Genomic DNA, 16,705 nt, shown 5'->3' on the forward strand with positions numbered 1-16,705 from the left:
TGAGAGACTCCGGGTGTGTTCTGTACATCCCGTAAGATGATTTCCCTTAGGAAGTTGGCGAGCACCAGGGTCCCCCTTGAGAGACTCCGGGTGTGTTCTGCTCATCCCGTGGGATGATTTGGTCGTCGCCCTGCGTCTCCCGTAGGACGCTGCTTATGGGCAACTTACATGATTATCCTGCCTCCCTTAGGAAACGGATAGGAACCTGGATATTTCCCGCAGGAAGCATGGAGACCTCCTTTTAAGAAATTCCTGGCGCACCCTGCGTCTCCCTTAGGACGCTTTTTTTCGCGGGCTGCGTCTCCAAACGGACGCTTTTAGTCGTCACCCTGCGTCTCCCTTAGGACGCTCCTTATGGGCAACTGTGTGACTATCCTGCCTCCCTTAGGAAACGGATAGGAACCTGGATATCTCCCTTAGGAAATTCTTGGCGCACCCTGCGTCTCCCGAAGGACGCTGCTTATGGGCAAATGTTGTGTTTTGTAGGCAGATGAGACATTTTGGAATGAGAAACTGAACTTATATTGATATTCATAAGATTACAGTCCTTTATTCGAAAATGGAAACAACTTGGTACAAAACTTAGAACTTCTAGCAGTCAGGAGGAAGCACTACGGATAATACTTTCGAAGATTGTGAGCATTCCATTGTCGCGGTATTTCCTTCCCCTCCATAGTCTCGAGTGTGTAGCTTCCTCTGCCCCCGGACCGGCTGATCACATAAGGGCCTTCCCAGTTAGGATTCATCTTCTTTTTTTTACCCTTGTCTTGGTGCAGTAATGAAAGCCTTTCTTAGCACGAGATCGCCTGGTTGAAACTTTCTGACCTTAGCTCTTTTGTCGTGGTAAGACTTCAACTGCTGCTGATAGGAGGCGACTCGGATAATGGTCTTCTCACGCTCGCCCTCAAGTAAGTCGAGGTTGAGCCTCATCTGCTCGGAGTTTTGATCAATACTGCCTACTTCCAAACTTATGGAGGGGACAGTGATGTGAGGTGGATGATCGCTTCTGTTCCGTAGGCGAGGGAGAATGGGGTTTCACCAGTCGATCTTTGTTTGGTGGTGCGATAAGCCCATAGTACCCCGGGGAGTTCATCCACCCATTTTCCTTCGACGCCTTCCAGCCTTTTCTTCAAGCAGTCTAATATGACTTTGTTGGATGCCTCGGCTTGTCCATTTTCTTGTGGATACCTCGGGGTAGACAAGTGTTGCTTGATCTTGTATTTCGCAAAAAAGGCGGTGATCTGCTTGCCAATGAACTGTGAGCCATTGTCGGTAACCAGCGACTGTGGGCAGCCAAACCGGCATATGATGTTTCTCCAGATGAATCGCTCCACATCGGCTTCTTTAGTAGAGGATAGAGCTTCGGCCTCGATCCATTTAGTAAAGTAGTCGGTGGCGACGATCATCATTTCTTTCTTGGCGGGCGCTGGTGGCAGGGGACCTACCAGGTCGATGGCCCATTGCATAAACGGCCATGGACTGTTTTGCGGATGATAGACTTCGGCAGGCAAGTTAGGGATTGGCTTGTATCGCTGACAACGATCACACTTCTTGACATATTCAGCGGAGTCGTGACGCATGGTAGGCCAGAAGTAGCCTATGTTTAGAGCTTTCTGGGCGAGCGATCTGCCCCCAGAGTGGTTGCCACACTCGCCGTCGTGAATTTTGCAGAGAACCTCAAGTGTTTGAGGGTACTTTATGCAGGTGAGATGAGGGCCGGAGTATGATCTGCGGATGAGCTTGTTGCCGTGCATGTAGTATCTCGCGGCCTTCTGCTGGACCTTTCTAGCTTCGGACTTGTCCGTTGGCAGGTTTCCATTTGTCAAATAGTCGATGATGGGGTCTTGCCAACTAGGGTCCTCGTCAATCTGCATGGTATCGATTAGCTCTATTTCTTCTATGCTTGGTCGGTCAAGGTGTTCGACCGGGATGGAGCGTCTGAACTGGGTATCCAGCGCTGATCCTAGGCTTGCCAGTGCGTCTGCATGAGCGTTCTCTGCCCGGGGCACTTGTTGAATGGTGAAGGTGGGAAATGCCTTCAACAGCTCTTGGACTTTGTCAAGGTATAGGATCATCCTTGGGTGCTTCGCCATATATTCACCTGAGGCTTGATTCGTGATCAATTGTGAGTCAGAGTAGATGGCTAGCTTTTTGATTGCGAGCTCTTTTGCTAAGCGTAGGCCGGCAAACAATGCCTCATATTCTGCCTCGTTGTTCGAGGCCGGGAAGCCAAGCATAATAGCTTGCTCCAACAGGGTTCCATCCGGGGTGGTGATGACGATCCCTGCTCCAGGTCCTTTTTGGTTCGACGGTCCGTCTACGCGCAACTGCCACATGTCTCTGGGTTGGCTGGGTTCTGCGGAGGTTCCGTCTGCTTTTGAACTTTCCTTCTTTTGGTTGACCAACTTCTCTTTTTCGGCTGATGGGGTGAATTCTGCTACGAAGTCTGCTAAAGCCTGAGCTTTTATTGCAGTTTTTGGCCGGTAGAGGAGGTCATATTGGCTTAGCTCTATAGCCCACTTCATGAGTTGCTGAGAAGCATTAGGGCTTTGGAGGATTGATCTCAAAGGAAAGTCGGTCATGACGATGACTCGATGAGCTTGCTAGTAGGGTCGCAGCTTTCTCACAGAAACTACAAGAGCCAAAATAAGTTTCTCCAATTTTGGGTAGCGAGTCTCTGCATCGAGGAGAGCTTTTGACGTGTAGAATACTGGATGTTGGGCCCCCAGCTCTTCTCGGATGAGAGCTGAATTGATAGCTGAGTTGGACACTGCCAGGTATACGAACAAGTCCTCACCAGGGACTGGCTTTGAGAGCATGGGAGGTGAGGTGAGGTAAGTCTTTAGATTTTGAAAAGCCACTTCGCACTCCTCATCCCATTTGTCTCTTTGTCCTTTCTTCAAAGCTTTGAAGAATGGTCTGCACTTGTCGGTTGATCTCGAGAGGAATCGGTTGAGGGCCGCTGCTCTGCTCGTCAGACTTTGTATTTCTTTCACCGTGGAAGGCGATTTCATCTCGAGAATGGCTTTGATTTGACGTGGGTGTGCCTCGATACCTCGTTGCGTGACTAGGTATCCCAAGAATCGGCCGGAGGATACACCAAACGTGCATTTACTTGGATTCAACTTCATGCGATATTGGCGGAGCAAGCTGAATGACTCGGCAAGATTTCCAATGTGATCTGCACGTTTTGGGGCTTTGACCAGCATGTCATCCACGTAGACCTCCATAGTTTTGCCGATCTGTTCTTTGAAGATTTTGTTTACGAGCCTTTGATAGGTTGCTCCGGCGTTCTTCAGCCCAAAGGGCATGACCTTGTAGCAGTAGGTCCCTCTTTCGATGATGAAAGAAGTTTTCGCCTTGTCATCCCCGTGCATCATGATTTGGTTATAGCCGGAGTAGGCGTCCATGAAGCTGGGCAGCTGATTGCCAGAAGTGGAATCCACGAGTTGGTCGATTCTCGGCAATGGGAAGTTGTCTTTGGGGCATGCTTTGTTGAGGTCTGTGTAATCGACGCAAACTCTCCACTTGCCCTTTTCTTGTTTTGCCACCAGAACAACGTTGGCAAGCCATTCTGAGTAGGAGACCTCTTCGATGAAGCCGGCAGCTAGGAGTTTGTCAATCTCGGCTTCGATGATAGCGACTCGCTCGGGTGCGAAGTTGCGTCTCTTCTGCGCCACTGGCTTGCATGCGGGGTTGACGTGGAGTCGGTGACAGATGATGTTCGGGTCGATGCCAGGCATGTCTGATGGCGACCATGCGAACATGTCTTTGTTGCTCTGAAGGAATGTGGTAAGCTCCACCTTCTCTTCTAGGCTTAAGCGCGAGCCGATCCGCGCCTTCCTGTCTGGCTGGTCAGGATCCAAGGGTATTAACTCGACGTCCTCCTCGGGTTTCCATCCTTCTTCTGGAGAGACCTCTGGAGGGATCTCCTCGACTTGGTCCTGACGCTTTGATTGCTATAAGATAGTAAGATTCGGTTGCTCAACCTCCTCCAGATTTGCCTGGCTCACGGGGAGAAACTGCGCTTGTTTGCCTTTCTTTAGCCCTTGGGCGGAGCATTTCCTCGCCATTGCTTGATCGCTGTTGATTTGGCCGACACCGCCCCCAGGGATTGGGTACCGAATTTTCTGATGTGTGGCGGAGGTGATGGCATTGATCTTGCCAATCCATGGTCTGCCCAGGATGCCGTTGTAGGGTGAGACCTCATTAATGACCATGAATGTTTGTGAGCTGATTACAAGTGGGGAGTAGACGTGGAGGTCTACTGTGCCCACGGTAACTGCTGTTGCACCATTAAGGCCGGTCAGTGATCTAGCTAATTTGTTGATCTTTGTCTTCAAGCCCATCTGTTGGATGACCGCCAGTTGTAGGATATTGGCTGCACTGCCCTCGTCTGCGTGGATTCGGTTGACCATGGCCTGAGCGATTTGAATACTGAAAACAAGGGCATCGTTATGTGGCATGTCGAGGCCGATCCGATCTTTCTTTTGGAAGCCGATCACAGGATCGTCTTCTGCTGGTAGAAGGTGGGTCCTGATTTGGGAGATCACGGTGGCCTGTTTGATCTTCCTTTTCTTTTCCTTGCTGGTCAGCCCAGACTTCTCGGAGTCGGCTAGGATTGTTTTAATTCTTATGACCTTCTGGGGCGGCTCCTTAGAGGTGTCACGATCTTCTATCCGCTGGATGGCCTGCTTCGCAATGAATTTCGTGCAGTGACCTTCTCTCATAAGTTCTTCAAGATGCGATTTCCAAGTGAAGCAGTTGTTTGTAGTGTGTCCGTGCATTCCATGGAAGGCACAATATTTGCTAGTATCCCTCTTGTCTGGATCTCCTTTCAAGGGTGGCGGTCTTCTTACCCAAGGTTTGTTCTTCACTTGGGCTAAGATTTGATGTATAGGGATGGTGAACTTGGTGTAGTTTTCTCTTGCTGTAGCGTTCCCTTGTGGGTGTGACCTGTGCTTGTCTTTGTTCATGTTGCTAAATCCGTCGCTTCTTTGGCCTGCCCGCTTAGTCGGCTGATCTTCCTGCTTAGTAGACTTCTTTGCGGCGATTCGATCGTCATCCTAGAACGCATAGCGTTCCGCAGTTGCGTAGACCTCTGCCAGAGTCTAGCTGGGAGTGATGGTCAGCTCGCGATACAAGTCATGCTCAGCCGGAAGGCCTTTCTTGAAGGCAGAGGACGCGATTTAGTCGTCACATCCTACAATGTTGGCCTTTTCTGCTTTGAATCTCTTGATGTGATCTCGAAGGGATTCGTCGGACTTCTTGCGCAGGTTATACAAATGGTTACGGTTCTTCTTGATTGTCCGGTAAGAGGTGTATTCTTTGGTGAATACGTAAGTCAGCTCCTTAAAGCTGCTGATCAACCCGGATGGCAGAGTGTGGAACCAGTCTTGGACGGTTCCTCTCAAGTTCATTGCAAACGCCTTGCACATCAGCGCGTCGTCGACCTTGTGGAGGATCATGACATTTTTGAAGTGTTTTAGATGGCTCTCGGGATCATAATCCTTCTTGAAGGGTGTGAATGTGGGCGTTGAGAATCGTTTCGGGGGAGCAGCCTACTCGATTTTGGTAGTGAAAGGCTTAAAGTTTGCCTGGTCTATCTCCTTTCGTAGTACATCTTCGAAATTTTCACCGGTCTTCAAGTCTTGAAGTCAGTCATTCACAAGCTTCTCTACGTCTTTTGCACACATTGCTTGTCGGCCACGTTGGCGACCTTCACGAATTGATCGATGCTGACTAACTTCCTCATTGATTTTCGAGGATCGACCTTTTCGTCTGCATTGCCTGGGTGGAGTGTTGGTGGACTGCACCTGTGAAAGATTCTCTGTAGCTTGTCAATGAGAATCGGTTCTTGGAGAGTGAGTAACGAAGCGTCTTTTCTCATGGTCCTTATTGTGAGGGTTATCCAACTGACCTCCCTGGAGGCCTAGCTTTTCGAGAATGCTCCTCTGCGATGCAAGTGGATAGCTGAGCGTCTTTCTTCACGATCCTATTGCGATGGTTGTTTGGCTGACCTCCCTGGGGACTTAGCCTTTGATGTACATTTCCCTGAGGGCCCAGGCGAGCGTAGATGTCAGATCATGGGCCCAGCCTTTCGCGCACATCGTTCCTCAGGCTCAACCTGGATGGGTGACTTCGTCTGCTCTGAGTGCAGCTTGCGGATGCTCGCGACATGTCGGCATGCCGATCAAGTTGTTGTCCATCGCCTTGTCTGGTTACTCCTACTCGACCTGCTTGGTACCCGTTGTGCTGCCTACCGTCACGTTCGTCCATCCTTCTCTCTTCGCCCGGTTGTCCAAGGCTAAGGTTTTGAACCAAGCTTATTTGGTTGCGGAGCTGCCTCATTAGATTGCTTTAGTCGTCCATTCTCTGAGCTAGCTGGTCAACTCTTAGATTAAGGTCTGCTTGACTTCGTGGATCAGGAGGAGAGAAGTGTGTGGAGCCCAATTGCACACGGGCTAGGTTTTTATGGGAGGTGTATGCGGGAGCGTGCGTCGAGCATGGAAGCAATAGAGGGAATGCTTGAAGTTGCTCCAAGACCGGGCCTAAGTCAGTGGTGGTAACGAGCCCACCTTGATGGGAGGTTCCACCATATTCGGCGGTAATGGCTAGTGCGGTGGTCTCAGCTGGAGGTCCGGTATGTGGCACGGTGGTGAGAGGTGGTGGTGCCACCATGTCGATCGCGGATCGTGGGTGGAATGGCTTTGGGCCGTTGTGCATCTAGCCATCGCGGCGGTTTTACCTCTCATCTTCTTGCTTCCAACCATGGTGGTTTGGAAGGCTTCAGTGGATTGGAAAATAGGAGGAATGGATTCCTTGAGCACGCGTTGAGTATAACTCGTGCTCTCAATGAAAGCACTAATTTGTGGGAGCAAATTTCCCCACAAGAATAATCGGTTCGAAAGATTCCTTTTTCTTCTTCGCCACCTCTTTCTCCCTGCAAAATAGAACAAATAAGATGACCACACCCGGGGTTTATTGGCCAAAGGCCCTCCGATGCCTAAGTCAGTTCAATCGATCCGTACATAAACAATAGCTAAAATAGGGTATGGGATGTGTTTAATGTGTAAACCGGGCGGCCGGAGCCTTATGTAGAATAGAGAGAGAAAGAAGGTTGCTAGGGTTTGAGAGGAATTTTCTGTAGAGATTTTAGACGTAGTTCTGACGTACCTCAACCCTTGTGTGTGGCTATACTTTTATAGTGGTCTCGGAGGCTAGGGTTTCAGAGGAATAATTCCGTAGATGGAAGGGAATTATTCCTCCCATTTTTTGGAATTGATTTGATTAATTAGGGATTTGATTTATTAGGGTAAATCAAATCCCTAATTGTGGTAGGTATCAAATCAAATCATGATTCAATTAGGTAACTCCTCATTTAATTGGGAATCGTGGTAATTAACCAAATCAATTCTCAACCCAATTAGGTAACGTTCAATTTAATTGGGTAATCCCCAATTAAATTGAGTAACTCCCAATCAGGTTGATTAATTCTCAATTAAGTCAAATAATCCCCAAATAGAATGAATTATTTGACCTAGGGTTTTGATTTAATTTGGTTACCACAGCTATTATTTTCTGGGCATAGGTAATTTCTACTTCTTGTTGAAGGTTGTAAAGAAGTTGTTTTGTGTTTATGAATTTGATGTGTAGGTGGAGCTGAAAGACTAATTGTTGATGGGGCTGTTGACAAAAAATGGAGATCGTTTCTGGTGTGTGAACTTTCTCTGTTTCAATTTTTGTTTGATATTATGGATTCATGGTATCTGTGTAAAAAAAGTAGTGGGGTTTACTTGAGGTTGGATTGTGTATGGTACAAAACATCGAACAAGAGTAACTCTGTTTTTTCTTTTTCTTCAGCCATAAAAGCTCATGGCACTGTAAAAATTTTCCTTTTCTTATCATGCTGTCTTTTTTCATGTGTAAGTTCGTTTGAAAGTTGAATGAAAGATTTACATGATGACCCATTTTACAATCAAATGTTGAAAATGACAGTTTTAAGTCGTCTTGGTGTGTGTGCTATGAGAGAAACAGGATTAGAAACACAGACCTGCTATAGGAGTTTCATTAAACAGGGTATTGCATAGATAATGGATGCCACACCGTGGGATTGGAAGATGGTTTATACGTAGTTAGAATAAACACATCAAATTTTCTTTCCTTTCCTTTTCCTTTTTTCTCAGTGTCACGGACATGAACCGTCATTTAAAATCAGTGCGTCGTTTGAGTTTTTAATGTCATTTGGTTTCCCAGGTATCTTTCCTGTTACTGTATATTCTATCGTCTTCATGCTTTGTATGCATTTCTGTGGTGCTTTTTTGTTGCTCTCTGCGAGCTGGTCCTGTGGCCATCATTTTGATGTAATACTAGCAGATCAGGTTTCTGTTGTCATCCCACTGCTAAAGCTTAAGAAGACGACAAAGGTATTTGCACCTATTTTATATGAACTGTTATCTGGCAGCATAGTTTTGTTTTATTGTCATTTTCCAGATTTATTCTTAGCTCAACAAACGCACTATTTTGAGGACGACATATAGGAAACCTTTAGACTTCATAGAAGAAATGACAACTAGTCTTCCATATCATGGCTTTATCATATTTATCTGAGGTGCCTTGTGCACCTTTTTAGTGTTCTTTTGCAGTGATCATACTACTATTTCTCACTGATTTTTAAAAAAAAATTAAGTATGGCTGCAGGAATGGCAGATAAGATTCTTGTTAACAGCAAATTCACAGCATCTATGTTTGCCAAGACATTTAAGAATCTTAACGCATGAGGAATTCAGCCAGTTGTTCTTTACCCAGCTGTTAATGTGAATCAGTTTGATGAACCCACCAAATCGTTTAAGTAACGAACATGTTTGTATATGGTTTACAATTTCCTTGATGATTTTCATTTCCGAATTTTATGTGATAGCTTACCGTTGTTTTCCTGCTTTGATATTTTCCTTCTTGTAGGATAAATTCTCTGTTGACAAACCGTTTTGAGAGGAAAAAGAACATAGACTTAGCAATTTCAGCTTTTGCTATGCTTCGTACCCTTGAAAGAGATGTGCTTCAAGTTCCTAATCTGACTGAAACTTCCCTGACAATTGCAGGCAAGTTCCTATCACTGAGTAATCTATTAATCTTACTGACGGACATGTTATACTAAGTTATCAACTTTGTCGAAAGACTATATGATATTAATAGCGTATCAATAACCAAGCAGAAGCATGCAGTAATTACCTGGTTGTGTGATTAAGCTTTCCCTTTAGGTTCATTTGTGTGTTGAAAGCTTTATGGATCTTGCAATTTAACTATAATATCTCGACGTGGAAAGACATTCTTTTGTTTTTTTCTCAGTAAATTATGAAACATGCCTGTAGATGCCATGAAGTAACAAGACTGTCCATGATGACCGGTAGCTTGTAGACCGAGAAACATCAGCTCCAAAGAAATTGGGTGATCAATCTGTAAAACTTTGTGTTTAACCTGGTATCTCGAGAGGTGAAAGGAATTTAGTTTGACTGGAGGATAATACAGTCTTCTTATTATGCAAAATTTACTCTACAAGGTTCCAAAGAGTGCTCTTAGCTCAAAACATTATGTATGGATTGTATGAACTGCCTAAAGAGTGCTCCTTAAGTGAGCGGGAATGTTGTTACAGTATAGAATAGAAGTAGGAAAAGAAGTTGCCGCTAAGAAGTCTTGGACTCAGAGGCTATCCATAAAAAGGAGGATTAATTTGGCTGCTTGCTTTGTCTTCACGACATCCTATTAGCCAATGCCATTAATCTGTGAACGCGATGAAGCGAATATATGGACAATAGAAAAAGCCAATTTGGCAACTATATATAAGAAAATCAAAAAATTAGATGCAAGTGGTTATTGATAACTGATTACTTACTTTCGATGGATATTTGTAAATTGTAATTAACGAGTTTGGAAACAAAAACATTAGTTTGTTACTAATCATGGAGGTAACAAAGTATTGATGTTCCTAATCATGTTTGATCACCAAAGATTACTGCCTTCTTAATGTCCGGGATTGACCAAGTGGTGAGCGAAGATGGAGAAAATTGTATAGGATTGGAATAGGTCAAATTTTCAGTCCCTTAATATAGTCAAAAATACAATTCATGAAGCCAATAGAGTCTAGTCTAATGGAAAACGGCTTTGATTTGTAAATCAGTGGTCTTAATTTCTAATTTCCATATCACCTTGACAGTATGTATATGTGAGAAAACCCTCTCCAATAACGCTTGTATAGATAAAACAAAAGAACAAAAAACAAAAAGAAAGATACAATTCATGAATATATCAGCTCCCAATCCCTATAAAACGAAAGAAAGTGTTACAAACTTACAACAGGTTTTTGGCAGATTGGACAGTACAAGAAGATAGGCACAAAACATCTTACGTATACCATACGGTCACTACGGATCATGGAATTTTAGGCTTAAAAAAAGTAATCACATCAGAATCCTAGGATAGGATTTATACATGAAAAAGATTTCTGCTTGTCTGTTAATGTATGCATTTTGAGTTTTTCTTTTGGCTTCCCTTGACAATTTTGTAATATGATTTTTATTGTTTTTATAAAACTCAAGTTTAGATTAAGAACTATGCTGTGGAGGTGTTCTTAACTAACAACTATCCTATGGAGGTTCAAGCAAATTAACAAAGGTAGATTGTGCATTGCATCACATTGTATTAAATTGATTTCATAAAATGATGACTAGTCATCTGTTTCTCATATGACTAGTCATCCTTGCTCTATAGGAATTCCAGCTGGATAACCAACTATTTTGTCCTATTCTCCTTTCTCTCTCTGCTGCCATATGTTGATTCTGACCTAGGAAATTTTTGGGTGTAAAGGCCAAAGGATTCCTCATTTGATAGCCGTCACTTTTGTAGGCAAGTTTTGGAAAGTTTCTCTGTAAACTTTCTCTTCTTCCTCAAGTGTAACCTTCATATTTTTCATCTTTGAGTTTTCCAAAATGTTTCTTTTTGAAAACTGCATTTGAAATATGAAAACCTCATCTTGCTAGATCAAACACTCTCTCATATATATCTAGGTCAGATTCAAGATTGATTTCTTCAAGAGTATTGTGGGAGCGATTTTCGTCACACTAGAATATTCGCCTAAGATTCCTTCGTCTTCTATGCTTCTCTTTCTTCCTGCAAAACAGATTGGAGTAAAAAGACCACACCCAGGAGGTGTTTGACAGGACCCGACCCAATTTCCACTTTGAAATTCGAGCCAAGTCCTGTGCGTGTCCGACACCTGGCGAATGTCGGGCACAAATGACCTTTTTACCCTTCTTATTTCAAAAGCTGTTTAAAATTTCCCTCAGACTTCTGCCGAAAATTCGGCAGAGTCTCCCCTGTATTTTGACCAAACCCAAATTTTTCCACCTGTTAAACAATCAAATAAATCCACACCAACTGCCAGAATAAAATAACCAAGTATTCACCAGCTTCAGTTTTCCACTAAAACTAGATATCAGAGCATTTTTTAAAGTTTACAGGGTTTCAAGGACTTTTCCACAAAACTCTACCTTACTTGGTGGCGCGGAAGCTAGGAATGGCCCGGTGGTGGATCCTGCGCACTTCTACGGCCTGGGGGCGAAAAACAGGTTGAAAATGTGAGTGGACAAAAATAATGTTCTTGAAAACAATTTTATAAACATAATAACCCCCATTTAAAATTAAGTAAGGATCTAAATCGAGGGTTTGTCTATATTTCAATACAAGGTATTCAAATAAGCATGTAAACACCTACTGATGACTGTGCTTGTATAACTGAACAAATATGTAAAGATATAAATGCACGAATATCAAAGAAACTGATATAAAATAACTGAAAGTCATAATTGAATAAAACAAAACTCAAAATCCTTTAAAAATACCACCTATTTGTACCCCTGTCATATCTGTCAATTCTCCTGGCAGGTCTCGGGCGCCACGCAGTCTACCGAAGCCGCAAACTGGCGAAATCAGGGGACTATGATCAGCCTGATCTGCCGGCAGGTCCTCGATGACGCCAAGTCAGCTCGAGTCGCTCAGGCAGGATGCAGGGGACCGTAGTCAGCCTGATCTATAATCCTGGCAGGTCTCGGGGACACAGAGTCAGGCGAGCCGCAAATCCTGGCACTCACGGTCCGAGTGTCCCCGAAACTCCTGAGACAAAGTCAAGTGCACTGACATAAACTGAAATCGGACTGGATGTCCGCAGACATCGGTCCAACTCTGGGTAATCACCAAATAAAGGGTGGGTACATGGTGGTTCTAAAATAAACTATTTTTAGAAAAATCTAATAACTCACTGCCTTTTGGTGAAACTGAAATTTTGCTGCTATCTCCTCTGATAGAGTTCTCAAACTCTGCTTTTTATATTACTGAGCTTCAGTAACTAAACAACACGTAAATCAAAGTATTGTACAGCACAAATCACGTTCGAAATGAATAGTTCATAAAACTTCTTCAAGATTAAATAATGACATTAACCCATATAAACTGATTTGTAAAAGCTTATTTGTATAAAATCATTATAAAAATCACTTAAATAATCTCATTAACATAAATCATTTATATAACTCATGCATATAAAATCGTTTAAGATATAACTCTTGCATATAAAATCGTTTATGAAAGAAAGTCCACTCACTGATGGTCCGAGCTAATTGGACCCTTCGAAGGTCCCTCCTGCAGGTCGACTGGACCTCTGGTGCCTTACTCGATGGATTTGGTGGAGAAACGAAGGAGAAAATCGAGTTGGAAGATCGGGTGAACTCGGGTGAATATCCGTCGGACATCATGGTTTTCCGATCAGCTCCGGGCGGCCCAAGGGTGGAGGATGGTCAGGTCGTGACGGCGAGAGGGAGACAGAGCCGACGGTGCCCACGGCGGAAATCAGCTCGGCCTGTGGTGGCCGGGCCGTCGCCTAGAAGTTGAAGCGTCGCACGGCTGGGTGTGACGGGAGAGGGAGAGAGGAGAGAGAGAGGAAACTGACGGGGGAGAGGAGAGAGAAGAGATAAAAAATCTGACTTTTTCCCAAATTACCGTTTTGCCCTTCGCGGTATTTAGACCATATCTTCTTTGTTACAGCTCCGATTCGAGTCTACTCCGTGTCTACGAACTCGTTTCGCCGTGCTCTACGCAACAGCGTAAGCGGAATTGCCAAATTCTTTCTCGATCAAAAAGTCAATTTTCCCCCTATTAAATAATGCGAGGGCAAAATAGAATATATTATCCTTACTTTTTAGATATTTTATTTCATTTTAGATATTTTGTTTTGGATTATTACAGTGTTGGCCAAAGACTCTCCGATGCCTAAGTTAGGTAGGGTGTTTCAAGGAAAACCGGGTGGCCGGAGCCTTGTGTGAGATAGAGAGAATATGGTGGCTAAGTTTTGTGAGAGATAACTTATGTAGAATTTCAGTATGAATTCAGACGTACCTCAATCCTTAAAAAAAAGTAATCACATTAGAATCCTAGGATAGGATTTATACATGAAAAAGATTTATGCTTGTCCTCTACAAACTACCTCATTTATATTAATTGTATTTTGATATCATCAGTGACATAAAACATAAGAGCAAAAGAATATTGAACTTTTGGGAATGTCCTTTAATGAGGGAAAAGTAATTCCAAACAACCCCCCCTTTCTCATCATATTTCGAGAAACATTATGAAATTCCTTGGTGAACTCTCATGAATTAAACAAATCCAACAGTTCTACGTTTAATTAATTACATATAGGCTACGTTTAATTAATCACATTATGAAATTCCTTGGTCAAAAATACTTTTTATAGCACGTAATTTCAAGATTTTGACATTATTAAGTAGTTGCTACCAAGAAACGTTATTAAGTAGTTGCTCCAATTTTGAATATTCTTAGAAGAATCATCAACAAGAAAACAACTTTGAACATGAATAGGACGTCAATGTATAATGTTGAATCAGGCTTGACTGGCACTGTCACTCTCAGGCCATATCAATCTGGCAAGAAAAATAACACCATATATCTTCCAAAGTCCTTGAAAAATTGTCATTATAATGAAAGAAAACACCAATGAGGGAAAGCACACGTCAAACGTGTGGAGATAAGATACTCAAAAGACAAAGATGAGTCATCAACAAGAAAAACAACTTTGAAGTTGGACTTTGAGTCATCAACAAGAAGATGAGCTGGTATCAGTTATTAGCTGACTTAAAAATAAAAGGAAATAGTCAAAACATACATGATATATCACGGCAACAACTTTTGAGTACTTCGTGAAGGCCAAATCCTGTTCTGGTGGCCCAAAAGTTTCAATATCAATAATTTGCATTCAGTGGTTGTTGTTTCCCGACTTCTCAATTTGCATTGTGTGGTGGTGGTTTGCATCATTTTCAAGCATGGTTGTTCATATATATATAAATACATGTGAGCAACGGCACATACACAAAGCAACATGCTAGTGCAAGCTTATAACCTAGTGGCACATGGCTTCCTTCTCTTCCTCTTACTCTCTTGCATTATATCTACAAATATTCATGCCTGCAAGCAAACTGAACGCAGCTTCCTCCTGTCTTTTGCCTCCACTCTATCTTCTCCTCCTTTAAATTGGACATCTCTTGATTGCTGTCGTTGGAAGGGCATCACTTGTGATCAAGATGGTTGGGTCACCCGTTGCTCTTACCTTCCAAAGGGCTCAAAGGAGGTATCTCTCCCTTTTCACTTGCAAATCTCACCCATCTCACCCACTTGAACCTTTCCCACAATTCACTATATGGTTCACTTGAAACTCAATTCTTCTTGTCTTTGAATCAACTTGTGATCCTTGATTTGAGCTATAACCGTCTTTTTGGAGAACTACCACTTTCTCTATCATCCAGCAATATCAAGACAGTTGATTTGTCCAGCAATCGCTTCTTTGGTGCAATTCCATCTTCATTCTTCCAACAAGCAAGCAACTTGACTAGTTTCAATGTCAGCAACAATACCTTCACAGGGTATGTCCCATCCTCTATTTGTCTCCAACATTCTTCTCCCTTCCTTAGGCTATTGGATTTTTCTTCCAATCTCTTTAATGGCGACCTTGCTCTTGGGCTAGGGAAGTGTTCTGAACTGCAAGTTTTTCATGCCGGTCACAATTACGTCTCTGGATTACTTCCAGAAGATATCTATAATGCTACCAAACTTGAAGAAATTTCATTACCTCTCAATTCACTACATGGAGCCATTAGTGATAATATTGTCAACCTCAGTAACCTCGCAACCCTTGATCTCTACTATAATCATTTTGGCGGCAAGCTTCCTCTCAATTTGGGGAAGCTATCTAAGTTGAAGTTTGTGAACCTTGATTTCAACAATTTAGAAGGTGCTTTGCCCCCATCTTTGATAAATTGCACAAAAATTGTAGAATTGCTTTTGGGATTCAACAACTTGGAAGGAGATATCTCCATGCTTGATTTTTCCAGACTTAGTCAACTTACTAAACTTGACCTAAGGAAGAATAACTTCACTGGTACGGTTCCAAGAAGCCTTTACTCGTGTAGGTCCCTAAAAGCCATTGGATTGTCTGAAAATCATCTAGAGGGACAAATAGAAGCTGAGATTCTTTCATTGAAATCCTTGTCCTTCCTCTCTCTTGGTTACAACCGATTCACCAACCTCACAGGGGCAATGAAGATATTGATGAGTTGCAGAAATCTTCACGCACTCTTGCTTAGTGGTTCCTTTGTGGGTGAGGGAATGCCATCTGATGATGACATGGTTGATTTTGACGGATTCCAAAATCTTCGGGTGTTTTCTTTGTTTTATTGCAACCTCACTGGTCAAATACCTGTATGGTTATCAAAGCTCAAGAATCTAGAGATGTTGGTTATGGATTTTAATCAAATCACAGGGCCAATTCCAAGTTGGTTAGGGATTCTTCCTAGACTGTTTTATATTAGCTTGTCAAACAACCGAATTTCAGGGGAATTTCCAAAGCAACTTTGTAGACTACCAAGGTTGCTTTATGAACCTCTTGCATCTCAGGCAGACAAATATGAATTTGAATTGCCGATCTTCGGCTTCATGAGTGGAATTCAAGTTTTTCCATCCCAGAAATTGTCTTTTTACCGACAATGGATAGACGTATCTAACAATAACATTGTTGGTGAAATACCTACTGAAATTGGCCAATCACACCTTCTCCAAGGGTTGGCTCTTGGCTACAACAATTTCTCCGGTATCATTCCAGACCAAATATCTAACCTCAAAAATTTAGAGATTTTGGACTTCTCAACAAATCACTTATTTGGAATAATCCCATCATCATTGGCAAGTCTTAATTTCTTAAAAGAATTTAATGTCTCATACAATAATCTTGAAAGACCAATACCAACAGGCACCCAACTCCAAAGCTTCAACTCTTCTGCCTTTGAAGGGAATCCAAAACTTTGTGGTGCCCCACTTCCAAATAAGTATAGACCAAATAAGGGCATTGATGCAGATAACAAGAACAACAAAGACGTGGACAATAGGCTTCATCAACTTCCATGGTTTTATATTTTCACTGCATTGGGGTTCAATTTGGGATTTTGGGGAGTTTGTGGTTTTTAATTATTAACAAGACATGGAGATATGTGTATTTTCAATTCATAGACAATCTACAAGACATACTCTATGTGATGGTAACAGAATGAAAAGAAGGCTTGGAGGCTATATATATATATATATATAT

General features: G+C 42.9%; 1 pseudogene; it reads left to right on the plus strand.

The window, feature by feature from the left end:
* Nucleotides 1–14,409: 14,409 nt before the first annotated feature.
* LOC117625337 lies at nt 14,410–16,667 on the plus strand (annotated as a pseudogene).
* Nucleotides 16,668–16,705: the final 38 nt, after the last annotated feature.

This window comes from Prunus dulcis, chromosome 4, assembly GCF_902201215.1.
Source record: "Prunus dulcis chromosome 4, ALMONDv2, whole genome shotgun sequence".
Taxonomy (NCBI): domain Eukaryota; kingdom Viridiplantae; phylum Streptophyta; class Magnoliopsida; order Rosales; family Rosaceae; genus Prunus; species Prunus dulcis.